This window comes from Strongylocentrotus purpuratus, unplaced genomic scaffold (genome assembly GCF_000002235.5).
Source record: "Strongylocentrotus purpuratus isolate Spur 01 unplaced genomic scaffold, Spur_5.0 spur5_scaffold_4, whole genome shotgun sequence".
In the NCBI taxonomy this organism is placed as follows: Eukaryota; Metazoa; Echinodermata; class Echinoidea; order Camarodonta; family Strongylocentrotidae; genus Strongylocentrotus; species Strongylocentrotus purpuratus.
In genome coordinates, this window is record NW_022145610.1 from 25,974,329 (window position 1) to 25,987,048 (window position 12,720).

At 35.1% G+C, this 12,720-nt stretch overlaps 1 non-coding gene across 1 annotated transcript; it reads right to left on the reverse strand.

Annotated features, from left to right (window-relative positions):
• Positions 1-3,501: 3,501 nt before the first annotated feature.
• Positions 3,502-3,602, reverse strand: Mir219 (microRNA mir-219). Its single transcript, NR_036415.1, has one exon. It is a non-coding gene; the product is annotated as a microRNA mir-219 (primary transcript).
• Positions 3,603-12,720: the final 9,118 nt, after the last annotated feature.

Genomic DNA, 12,720 nt, shown 5'->3' on the forward strand with positions numbered 1-12,720 from the left:
GGCTGGTGTTAGTGTTTAATAAACACTTACACCAGCCTAAACACCGAAATGGAAATCAGCTGGTGTTAAGGCTTTGACCTCTGAATATGGTCAACTTCCGGTAGCTAGTGTTATCTGCTGAACCGACCTTTGTGGCTGGTGTTAATATTTTACGTACAAATGTCCTATTCACTAACACTAGCCCCTAGGGATTAAGCAAATGTTGATTTCCAGTTCGGTGTTAGTGTTGTACCTGCACACAGTCAACGCACGAACGACCCCAATTTATTGTCTGACGATCAAATAAAAATATGTGAAACAGGTAATTCATATATTCTTTCGTGTAAAATTAGTTATTTTATAAGACCAGAGAAATAGTTGTAAATTTATTCTGTACTTTTCATGATATCTTTAGTTTTGATGTACTATTTTTGAAATCATTGTCGTGAAATCAAGTATGTGGTGACGTCACGGCTGGTGTTAAGCTATCGATTTTGATATCGGTATCGGGCTCTTAATTTCATCAGCAAATTCTCCGCTTGATTTAAGAGCTCTTGACTGCTCTTAACACTAACACTAATACTAACACCAAACTTGAAATCACTCAATGTATTTAGAACATGGAGGTCGGTATTCATGTTGTTAATTATTGTTCTTAATACTGCCAATGTTAAACATTTGTAGACAGATTCTGAGAATACTCCCATGTTGTATATTCTTAATCAGTGATTCAGAATTATATTTCATCTTCAAAACAAGGTAGCAAATATTTCTTATGATGGTAAAACATTTTGTTTACCTAAGCTGGAATATATGAAGTATGCTCATATACTTATCAGAATATTGTTAACACGGTCTCGATTGAAAGAAATTACATATAACACCGAAAACTTGTTTTCTTCTTCATCATGTTCTATACTGCACTTAATTGTATGTTTTTCTAATTTCCTCATGTGATAAAGAAATCCATCAAAAGCATTTTAAGTGCTTTGAAAAAGTGAAAATATGTTAATGTATAAGATACATCTTTTAATATATTCATAAATTATCACAACTAATTCAGGGAATGTATATTATCTGTTTATTAAATTGTTTCAACTGTAGCTAAAATGTTGGAGATCCCATTAGTCTTGCCAAAACCCAACAATATTTTGAAAAGAAAGAAATTACCTTGGAGCCGGGCAATTATCTTTACATTCTACGCGATGGCATTCAATGGCAATGACACACGAGTTGTCTTTATACTTGTTTACATTTTCCTGTGATCTACGTTAGTTTATTCAGTCTACATAGAAAACAATACATGTCATTTTGTAACAATTGTGAATATATCTAATCCATGCGAACACGCCTGTGGTTTGCATCATGTGGATAAGCCTGTCCACTGTATCTTGACTTGAACATTATCAAAATAATGATTTGGGATTGTACCTGTATTTCTGATAATTGAATTAATGCATGCTTTATTTGGTATTAACTTTATAGCAATTTACCGGCCGATGAACATAAGGGTTTGTTCAGATATGAGGTGGCAAAACCGTAGCAGTTTTTGTATGATGACCATAAAGCGTAATTCGCTTCGCGTTTCTGTATTTCTCAAAGAGCTCATTTTTTGTAGGGTTTTTGCAGCATTTTTTTGTTGTGGCGGTTTACCATGCCATATCTGAACAAGTCTTCATATGTTAGAACCTATCAACAGGCATTTGACAAATGTGACAACAATCAATTAGATTATTTCTTTTCTACTCTCCTATTTTGTGAGGATTCTTTCAGTATGACAAGTCCTTGTCTCATTACATACTTTTACATATATTTGTCTTTCTCTGTATCAATACATGCTATATTTTGTAGGCAGCTGTGAAGTATGAAATATGTTATAGGAACATGAATTGAAGTGATATTTGCTATAAATAGCAGTTAAACCTCGCAAAGTGTATCTGTTTTCCTCTAACAATTCTCAATCGTTACCCTTGTAATACAATTGTTTGCCATTTGATTTATATTGCTCTTCTACCTCCCTCCCCCTCCCTCTCTCTTACTTGCTTCTCTTCTATCCATTCCCTTCCTCTTCTCTCAACTTTTTACATCCACTTTTTTATGGCTGTAAATATATATTTTTTCCATTTTAAGTACAACTTAGAAACAGGCTTGCAGCTTGATATATACAGGTACTTTACTCTTATTATTATTTGGGGTTTCGGTCATTTGAGAATTCTACATGTTGTGCCAGATGCCATATCTGTATAGTTTATAAGTTAATTTATTGAGATGCTGATATATGTTTCATCTTTTTATTTGTAATCAGGCTTTTTGTTGCTTGAAGATTTTTACTCTTTGGAAAATGAGATTGTGAGTTTTCTTATTATTTTATGTCAATGAATTATATTTAGTCATTATTCCAAAATAGAATATTGTATACATCAAATTATTTATTGCTGATTTCAATAAAAACTGCAAACACATGCGGTTCTGTAATTTACTATTTATTTTGAATTGAGTTGTTTATAAGGTCGATTGTGTTGTTTCATAAACGTTATTTTATATAATTAATCAACAACATCGTTTATAATACCAGGTATATATAACTCGGCTATCTACAGGTTGAGTACATACACATGGTTAAAAATGCATGGGAATTATTATGTTGGCTTATTACCAATAATTGTATTTCAATAGTTGGAATTCATAATACATATATTATGTATTGATAGGTAGGGCAATTCAATAATGTTAGGTAACCAGGGGGGGGGGGGGAATTTCATGAAGATTTTAAGTCAAACTTAACTTAAGTTGGACTTAAAAATTATGGAGAGCCAATTGTAGCCTTAAAATAAAATAAAATACAAAGCGAAAATTGAAGTATTTAAACTTTTTATAAATTCCACATCAAGAACATGAAATCTCTCATGATAATAGAAAATATGAATGATTTAAATCATCAATTGTATGCCTTTATTTTCATAGATACTTTTACTAACGGCTTTCCATAATTGTTAAGTCCAACTTAGGATCTTTGTGACCCCCCCCCCCCCCTGTCATGGCTTTGAGTATATCGTGGAAATGGTCTATTTGTAGGATAATTTAATGAGTCATCCTTGTTCCTGCTTGAAAGTTGCTTTCAAAATATAACTTTTTTAATGAGGGAGAGAGTTTGAAATGCATCGTTGAAAATGATTTTGATATCTTGGAACAAAATAGTTTAGTAATTACCTGCAACAGTATGCATAATGGGTTGAGGTCCATGATATAGTATTTACTTGACATGATTTTTAAATCTTAAAAGAAAATAATTTCTTATAATTTCTTTAATTGCAAAAGTAGGAAAATTGAGGTCGATATTATCGACTGTTCAGAATAATTCGCGAATATTCTGTTTGACTTTACCTCAAGAGTTAAGCAGCACCAACTGACTCAATTTGCCTGCTCTCTTCGATGTGATGTGCCGGTATGCTGTCGGCAGAGACGCCACTCGATCGCTTGGGCTGCTACAACCACCAAACGCCGACCCTGCTGATCTATTCTAGGTGCTAGCGGTATCAACCACTGATGTCCGTACACAGTTCTTGACTAGGAAATTCAACAAGAATTGCGTTCGGACAATCAACGGAGAACACTCGCATGGAAAATACGATGTTGCTTGTCGGTGGATGGGTGGATGATGATGACTTCAGCATCCCTGCTTCCAGTAGCTAGCTGACCCGAGGATCTCTCCGGCGCAGAGACGATAGATAACTTGATGCACTCTTATTTTTCAGCCCCTATTCTAAGAAGGCAACAAACAACAAGATGCCTGTTCATCCTGGTATTTAAGTTGTTCATGTATTCAATTTTATGCAAATATATTCACATTTACGGATGCTTGCTCCCAAATCCCGGTGGCGAACTATTTGTGGTCATTATCTGTTTGAATGGAATCAACCATGCATATGAGCTTTGGTGCTATATCGGGAAAGGCAAGGGGTTGTCTAGATCAATCTCAGTTTGAGAAATGTGCATTAAATCTGAATACATTTGTACACCAGCGTTTTGTATTTTAAAGAATGAACACTTTTCATGATGCTTCGCTCCATTGTCATTAATAAGCAGCTGTAAAATAACATTTATGATTAGATCGTCCACTTGCACTGCATGCACTCTAAATGTCACGCATAGCCGATTTCTACTATCTATATAGGGCAAATTGGAGTGTCAGAAGTTAGGAGGACTAGCAATGCATTAAAACTAAATTAAATGAAAGTATTGAGATAGTGCCTCTCACATATGGATCAGTGTCTCCATGCGCGCGTCCAAATAGCATTATGGATTATTATCTCGGCTGTATCATGTAGTTGCCCTAATGAAAACGCAGAAGCATTCATGAAATTACTTCCTACCAGCAACCATTAACTCTACCTGGGTCGAGTGCGGAAAATGTAGATTAATGAATTGCCAAATGACATTAGTGGCGTGGTTAGGGTGTACAAGATGTGTTAGACCAACTCCCTGGTTAGACCAGAGAAACGTGGTGCTAATCGAAGGCTCATTAGCTTAAATCGGAGAGCACAATATATAAACCCACATCGTTATCCTTATCAAACCAGTGGGATGTGACCAACCTTCATTAATAGAAGGCATACCCTGGGCGGTGGACAGAGAAAGAGAGAGAGAGAGAGAGAGAGAGAGAGAGGGGGGGGGGGGGGGGAGGGAGACGGGGGCGGACTGATCGGAGACGGACAGGCAACTAAGCAAGAAACAGAGGATTAAAATAAGCAAAAATAATATATTCAACGCTTTGATATCGTAATTATTTCGTAGAAATTAAACTCGGTTCTTTCACTCCGCAAGCTTAAATACGCCTACACCAAAGCATATAATCCCCATCGCAACAATAATTATCGGTTTTAGCGGGCTATATAGCCTCGCTCATAAACAGATTGATGGGTGATTGCTCATGCAAGACCACTTTTTATTTGTTTGTTTCCTTGTTATGAAAAGGAAGATGCACAGCGATAAAAACTACTCGACCAGATTAATGACCGTCTTCTTGACTTAAATGCTGAGGAATTTGATTGAGTGTCTTTGCATCACTCAAAAATGTCCTCTAAGAGTGGCCTGAGTGGGTGGTAGCCCAATGGGAATCAATATGAAATACTCTTCCACCGGCGCCTTTCATGGTTGGTTATATCAATCAAGGTTTTTATATTTATAGGAAATATGTTGACTTGCGTAACAAGCTATACATGAATGAGAAAGAAAACGAATGGGCCTAAATCTGTTCTAAAATCATGCGTTTCATGAGAAATATTTGAATTGTAGATCATCTCGACTAAAAAAAATTGGCAAGAACGAATGAATTATTTTGACTCTCTAGAGTGTATTTTAAAGATTACAATTAAAGATCACGGTTACGATTTCACACTTGTAAAATGACACTTCGTCTCTCGGTTTTGGGTAGAATACATAGCACATGTACAAACTACAAGTAAAAACTTTTAAAGGTGACGTCAAATTGTGATTGGTAGAAACATTGCTGATCATAATTGTATAGGCTTTAAATTAATTCTGACATGAAATGATGTCGGTATTTAAATGATAACGTACATATAGCATAGTGTACCGTTAAATGTTAGTGTAATTATATTTCGCTTTGCTTCAGGTAAAACATAAAGTATACAAACTTAATGTAAGGTAAAGGTGTGAAAGTGAAAAATGAAAAATAACTTAAGTAAAAACTAGAGAATGATCTTCTAGAAAACGTCTGAACTCGAATTTTTAAATGAATTTACCACACGAGAGGGTATGGAATGCATTTGACATCATACTCTTGCATCATGTTTACCCCAAAATTGATTAGCTGTATTATTTTCGTATCTCCAATCTCGCTGGGGATTAGCCCTTGATAGGCCTTGGGCCTTTGCTAGCCCCCCCCCCCCCAAAAAAAAAAGAAATTTTAAAAATCAATTATCATGTTAAGGATGTAGAGTTCTTTATTGCATGTTTATGTTACTAATGTAATATGTCGATGTTTTTTAAAATGCGTTGCACACATTTTTACCCGGATGTTTTATGAGTTATTTGGAAATGAATGAAATAAATGGAATTGAATATAAATATCTAAGTCGTTCAATATACTTTTAGATATTTAAACAAAAACACATAAAAACTAAACGAGAAACTAAAAACTAAACGAGATAATCATACCTGATCATGAATCCACCAGCTATGCATTGCTCCTGTTGATGAGTAACTCCCAGTGTCAGTCGACAAAACGTCTTAACTTTTTTTTTAAATATTAAAAAAAAAAGTGTACGATTAGGTCAAGATGTCGACGGATACACCGGTTCACGCTTATTTATCTCTGGTCACCGAGTATACTGATGGTGTGAACCTCTTACACCCCTCTTGCACCCCTCCTGGACTTCAACCCTACCTCGTGAAGATCCAAAAGTTAAATGAATTACTTCTGATCAACCCCACCCCTTATAAAGCAATCCGCCTCCTTCAAAAAGGGGGATGGGGGGGGGGGTTATAGTTTTGAAGATAAAGAGGGGAAAACAACAACACTAATCCTTTGATACCGCCCTCCTTTAAGCCCAAATCAAAAGTCCCACCTTCCAAAGGGAGGCGTCGGGATCGTTTATTGCCCACCAGTGCATCGCATGTCTTTAGAATCCACCCCATGTTGAATAGACATATAGAAAGAATCAGTGCGGGCCCGCTTGAAAGTCGGTGGCCCCTATTGAAAACATTTGGGGACTAATTAACTCCCCATCAAGTCGGGTAATAAACCTTCACATTAACCCTATCAACGCGGAGCCCTTTTTTGTTTCTTTCTCACCAATCTGCCTCCTTTTTGTCTAAAGATTGAAGGAAAGGGTGGTCCTGCGCCGCCGTGGCTTCTTAAGTACTTCACCTCTTGATCAGCTCTGTTTCTTCTTTCTTTTTTTGTAATTGAGCTTGAACTGCGCTGATTAGATTAAGGATGTTTTGATGGCTTTGGTGCAGTGACAGAAGAGAAACGAAGCCATTCGGCGGACCCGTAATAGGGCCTAGATCTAATCATTAAAAAAAAAAACAAGAACAATTTAATGTCGAACGCATGAAATTGCACATTTCGTATTATTAGCCACAGATGTTGAAATGGACCCGCGAGTGAATTCAGCGAATATCTTGTTTCTTTAATTAATTTTTCTGCCGATGATTAATATTCAAAATAATCTCAAATCTGTTATGATTGTATTATATCAACAAAAAATATAGATGTATTTATTGTTAGTATTATTATTATTATTAGTTGACATTAAGGCTGTCGCGAATCGTTATTTTCACTTGCTTGTGCTCATGCGCATATGTATAGGCTCTAATAATATAATGGCAAGAGTTAAGAATTTCCGCCATCACCACTGATGATTAATGTTTTGTTTTTAATTTTTTTTTAAATTAACGCAAATTTAATGGGAATGCATAATTATTTTGTTGAAAGGGCCAAAATCTGGATCCCCCTATTCAATGTTTACTCCACGTAAAGAGCAAAGACAAAAGGAATATTAATTTATTTATTATGACGAAAACGATAAATATAATAATTATGTGGAATTATTGAGCATATCATGTAAATACAATTTTACTTGCAGAGAGCATGCGACATGGACTTCGTAATAGGTCAATGATTAAAGCAAAGACAAAATAAAGTAAAGAGAATCATAAAAAAAACAGACAAATTAAAAGTAATTAACTCTTCTAAAAAAATACATGATTGTTTTTTTTCCTTCATTTTCTGACGAAGATAATTGAAGGATTTATTTGACGCATAATGCTTTGTAAGAACTGTCATCTTGTATCTCTCATAAACACGTTGCCGCGGTAGGTGAATGAGCTTATAGTCTTCAAGCACAGACCAATATTTAATCATAACGTATTATTGACCACAATCTGCTCCATCTGCCTTATAGCCTTTACTTAGGCCATCTACTTAATTAATGTTCTTGAATAAATATTTTGTAACCAATTTAAACTTGGAATGAACAACAAAAGTTTTTGATTTTGTTTGTATTACGTCAAATTACAGTCTGATATTCCAGACTAGGTCGAGTGCAAAATCTCCGCGCAAAATGGTGTTCGGCGCCACGTAATTCCCATACAATATGTACAGTCGTGTATTATAGACGAGGTTTCGGCGATGTAGCCCCTGCCCCAGATAGATTTTAGGGCGTGGCACTACTACTTACTTTGGATTTCAAAGTCTACAAATACTTTATGGCTTTTATTTCAAGTACTTTCATGGGCTGTTTTTAAGTGATCTGTTTTGAAAATAGTTTCGATTAGATTAAGAAAGGGGGTTAGTCTCTCCAATAACAGACCATGAGGGAATTTGGGCTTAGCAGTCTGTGACTCTGTGTTGGGTAAATCTTAATACATTTTCAAAGTCGGAAGAGCAACCGAGTGCCCACAACAGAGTTTAAAGATGATCATTTTATAGTGTAGACTATATAGGATAACATTATGGCCAACCGTCACGCATAGTCATAACCCTGAGACACAAAGTAAAAACAAATGTAATGATATATCTATAGCATTGGTGTCATCATTTAACAGTACAGTCGAACCTGTATTAGTGGCCACCTCTCTCCAAAGGCCACCTGTCTGTAATGGCCATGGTTTTTGTCTCCCTCGAGAATGAAATGTGTGCCTTGCTTGACATGTATTTTACAACTTGCTAAGATGTTTTGAAGACGTGCATTACACACAGACACACACACACACGTTGTGGCTAAATAAATGCATTTAATATATTGACACATGAATGTCTTTCAGTTATGAACCGAGTACCTTTCTGGAGTTTTCGTTTGAGAAGTATGGTACTAAAGATTATTGGTTCTACATCACAAAAGATGCTGTAATATGAAAATTACATTTGACATAGAATTCAGACTTTCGTTTACATCACTAAATGAATTTGATAGAGTTATAGGGACCGGTTACAATAAAACTGATTGAAAGTCGTTGTCCTTGCTCTAATAAAATCCATGTTTTGAATGTGTCGAAAAATCTCAAACTTAGAGTAATAGTTTAACATCCACATGCATTTCCATATAAAACTGTTGCCCGGAAAATTGGAATAATGTTCTTTACCTCTTTTTATAAAATGATTGCGACAATATGATTATTTTTTTATAAATAAAGTTTATATCTTGCCAGAGCTTTAGAGGTCTTTCTCCGTGACTCTTTAATTTGATCAATTAAGTTCCGAGAAGATATAAACTATATTATGTCAAGAATATATCATTCACATTGTCTCAATCTTTCAATGAATAGAGGTAAAGACAAAATATTCTAACTTCATGTGCAACAGTGACCCTTTTCTGAGCCTATCTTTATAATGCGTGGCGAAGACAGTTGGTTTTAAATTTCTTGAAAAAAGAATGATATCTACAGTAGTTTTGTGGAATCTGCCACACAGTGACGACCAAATTCATTCTACCGTTATTCGTATCTATTCATTTATTTATTTATTTATTCATTTATTTATTTAATTATATATTTATTCATTATTCTATTTATTTATCATCTATTTCTCTCTATATAGATCTTTATGTATCTATTCACTCAAATTTATTTTCAGGCAAAAAAAAGACGTTTGGTTTGTTCAAAACAGAAAGAAACTTTCTAGTGAAGGAGCTTTTTTCATTAATTGGTGTTTAGATTTATAATTATTAAGAAAAAAATAATGATGTAAACAAATTGTGTCACATTTATGTGTAGAAAGTTAATTGATTATACCCAAATACATTATCAAAAACAATATTCAGCCATTTTAAGTCTTCAACTATGAATATTTTAAATTGGCTTGAAATAAATTTGCAGACAATATCTATAAATTGTTGGTAAATTAATGACTTAACTTTTATGACTCACAAGAGCCTCTCGAAATCCACCGCCTAGGCTATGTCGGACTTATAGATTTAGAAAGTCTCCAGTTCAAGCAAGCATGGTTAAAGTAAAACAAAGTTAGACGTGACATTTCTTTATTTACTCGACATTTTAGCTTTTAATTTAGCTTTTAGCTATTTATTCGACATCACAGCAGATGGAGTCGAAAAAATGCTCTTCCCTTTTCTTTTCTTAATGTTTCATCTTGAATTTCTTTCAAGATTCGAAGAGTCGACCGTAGCTATATGTCACGCTATAGTTTCAGCAAGTCTTTGTGGTCAGTGCCAATTGCATTTACAGAATTAAAAAGACTTACCTTTTAAACGTGACGCTAATTTGTTTGCAGATGGTGTCATCGAATAAAAGAAGGTGTTCTTCTTTAATTTTTTACAACAAAAGTGAACATTCATTTTTCTTCAAGACATCACCCTTCGAGATGTTTAGGTTTGCGGAAGTTGAAATAGCCACATGGTTGAACATGAGAGGTTTCGATCTGTACCTGTTCAAATTCCTCACAGCACACCCTCGGGCGGTTGAGGCGCATTTTATAGATTTGTTTCGTCAACCTGCTCAATAGCATATGTATATATACCACTGCGCCTTTGCGTTGGACAACAATGATAAAGGACCGCAATAATAGATAATCTATTGTCCGCGGAATATCTCGGCTTAGCTTGGGTTTCTCTATAACGTTAAAGATCTGTAGCCAAGGCCCCTATAAGATATCAAAGTTAACCATGTCTAGTGGCCCTTCCCAACTTGTTTTCCCCATTTTCGTGTTTTTTTTTGGGGGGGGCGGGGCGTGGGGGCGGGAGGGGGTGTTTTTTTCGCCCCATTGTGGTTTATTCACTTGACTCTTAATCCAAGGGTTGATGGTTCGAATAACAGCCCGGCACTTACGTCTTTTGGCTAGTTTAATTCACATAAATGTGTAGTTTTCATGGTAAGTTATCATTTCAGAACGAGCGGTGATGTATTTGATGGTTTCGCGAAGTTATACTCTCTTGTTTCTGAATAGGGCCCACTGAATGACTTGAATCCAAAATGTTGTCTTCGTTCGTCACCATGATTTTTGTAAAAGTAATGTTGGCTATGTATAGATTTATAATGATAGATTTTTAAGTTTTGTAAGATATTTAATATTGACATTCTTCTGTTGAATTATGCGCCTTTACTCTGCATGAGGTGAAGTCAATGAAATATGCCCTTCGATCTCTCTTAAAAGTATGCAACACTCATAGTTTTATTTGCATATTTTCTTTCTTCTTAACAAGTTCTAGGAAAATTAAAGCTATACAGATATAAATGTCATTCCAAAGTCAAAACTGACAAAACGTAAAATTCTAATCCAACATGTTATTGGTAAATTTTCATTAATGAGTTTTAGCAGGTGTACAAAGATGTGCGGTTTGTTTTTAAAGTCGATGCTATGGTGATCGGGCGTGTATTTCAGTTATGAACGGAGTCGAGCCGATCGGTCGCCACCCCTCTCTTTCCCGCTCATGCTTTATTGATCTGTTTTAGGCCCTTTCATAATGGGATGATGGTCGGAGAAAAGGCACTCATCCCTTAAACCCAAATAGAAGCCTACTATAGGGGTCTGAATAGGCCTTTCATTTCAATACTGGCTTAACACATTCCGGTTCTTAGACTCCCTCGATTGACTTTCAATTCTTTACGCGTGTTCTTTCCTCTTGCTTGTGTGCCTTTTATGATGTGGCGTCCCTTCCCCTTTCATGCATGCATCTCTATTATCATGTTCTATAGCTACAATAAGACATGTTTTGGCCAAATGAATAATCGGCTATTTTTATGACCTTAGTGCCTCCAAAGGGTCTTAATTTCGACTGTCATCTTAACTTCGAAAGGCACCTTATTAATGAAAGTACAATGCGCAGACAACTAGCGAAGAGGGGGGGGGGGAGGGTAATTACGAGCAAAGACACACACATGGTTTTATGGAACTGCGTAGTAACAATTTAATTGTAGTCGTTTGGGAAATTTTTCGTTGAAAATATATAGCTATAATGTTATACATGCGTTTAAACGACGATTATAATTGAGTGACAGTTATTTTTTTTTTTTTTTTTTTGGCCAGGTTGCATGATATTTTTCATTTATGCTTACATCTAATCAAATTTTAAAAGCCTCCTTTAAGAATTTTTTGTAATCTAACTTTAAAAATACATATCGCAATACCTTCTTTTTGTTCATATATATATTATATTAAATGTATTTTTCACCCATAAACATTAAGCATACCTATGTTTGTATATGATCTACTTATACTTAATGTTTTATACATTGTGTTCTCTCTTAATTTGTTTGGCTATCTCTTTAATTGTTTATTTATCTCTGCCCCCTCCCCCTCTCTCTCTCCCTTTCGTTCTGTCACTTCTCTTCCCAACTGCATAATATAGGAAACGCGTTCCCCATGCATTCTTTGTACACGTAAATGCATATGCCTTATCATAAATCATTTCAATGCATTTCTAGTCAATTAATTTATTATTTTACACTAGAAATAACATACACATAATATATACACATAGCATAAATGTAACTACAGAAAGTTTAGTACGTACATAAAATACATAGGCATAAGGTAAGATATCGTAAAGTAAAATTAGAAAAAGAAAAAAAAAAGCACCTGAAGAAAAGCTTATTCTAGCTTGTAAGTGTCAGGTGTCAAAAAGAAAAAGTTTCAAAGTAACAAAAATTAACCACACAGATATTTTAACCACGTATATTATGTAGCATGTATAAGACACCCCCACCCCCCCCGGCCATCCCGTTCCCTCTTATTATGAGAATACATATTTATTGGTTAAT